Genomic DNA, 1,543 nt, shown 5'->3' on the forward strand with positions numbered 1-1,543 from the left:
TAGTAGAGCCTGAAGTCAGGCAGGTTGACTCCTCCAGTTCCATTCTTCTTTCTCAAGATAGCTTTGGCTATTCAAGGTTTTTTGTATTTCCATACAAATTGTGAAATTATTTGTTCTAGCTCTGTGAAGAATACCGTTGGTAGCTTGATAGGGATTGCATTGAATCTATAGATTGCTTTGGGTAGTATACTAATTTTCACTATATTGATTCTTTCAATCCATGAACATGGTATATTTCTCCATCTATTAGTGTCCTCTTTGATTTCTTTCATCAGTGTTTTATAGATTTCTATATATAGGTCTTTAGTTTCTTTAGGTAGATATATTCCTAAGTATTTTATTCTTTCTGTTGCAGTGGTGAATGGAATTGTTTCCTTAATTTCTCTTTCTGTTTTCTCATTATTAGTGTATAGGAATGCAAGGGATTTCTGTGTGTTGATTTTATATCCTGCAACTTTACTATAATCATTGATTAGTTCTAGTAATTTTCTGGTGGAGTCTTTAGGGCTTTCTATGTAGAGGATCATGTCATCTGCAAATAGTGAGAGGTTTACTTCTTCTTTTCCAATTTGGATTCCTTTTATTTCTTTTTCTTCTCTGATTGCTGTGGCCAAAACTTCCAAAACTATGTTGAATAGTAATGGTGAAAGTGGGCACCCTTGTCTTGTTCCTGACTTTAGAGGAAATGCTTTCAATTTTTCACCATTGAGGATAATGTTTGCTGTGGGTTTGTCATATATAGCTTTTATTATGTTGAGGTATGTTCCTTCTATTCCTGCTTTCTGGAGAGTTTTTATCATAAATGGATGTTGAATTTTGTCAAAGGCTTTCTCTGCATCTATTGAGATAATCATATGGTTTTTATTTTTCAATTTGTTAATGTGGTGTATGACATTGATTGATTTGTGGATATTGAAGAATCCTTGCATCCCTGGGACAAAGCCCACTTGGTCATGGTAGATGATCTTTTTAATGTGTTGTTGGATTCTGATTGCTAGAATTTTGTTAAAGATTTTTGCATCTATGTTCATCAGTGATATTGGCCTGTAGTTTTCTTTTTTTGTGGGATCTTTGTCAGGTTTTGGTATTAGGGTGATGGTGGCCTCATAGAATGAGTTTGGAAGTTTACCTTCCTCTGCAATTTTCTGGAAGAGTTTGAGCAGGATAGGTGTTAGCTCTTCTCTAAATTTTTCGTAGAATTCAACTGTGAAGCTGTCTGGACCTGGGCTTTTGCTTGCTGGAAGATTTTTGATTACAGTTTCAATTTCCGTGCTTGTGATGGCCCTGTTAAGATTTTCTATTTCTTCCTGGTCGAGTTTTGGAAAGTTGTACTTTTCTAAGAGTTTGTCCATTTCTTCCACGTTGTCCATTTTATTGGCATATAATTGTTGATAGTAGTCTCTTATGATCCTTTCTATTTCTGTGTTGTCTATTGTGATATCTCCATTTTCATTTCCAATTTTATTGATTTGATTTTTCTCCCTTTGTTTCTTGATGAGTCTGGCTAATGGTTGTCAATTTTATTTATCCTTTCAAAGAACCA

Source organism: Bison bison, unplaced genomic scaffold (genome assembly GCF_000754665.1).
Source record: "Bison bison bison isolate TAMUID 2011002044 unplaced genomic scaffold, Bison_UMD1.0 scf7180017864281, whole genome shotgun sequence".
Classification (NCBI taxonomy): Eukaryota; Metazoa; Chordata; class Mammalia; order Artiodactyla; family Bovidae; genus Bison; species Bison bison.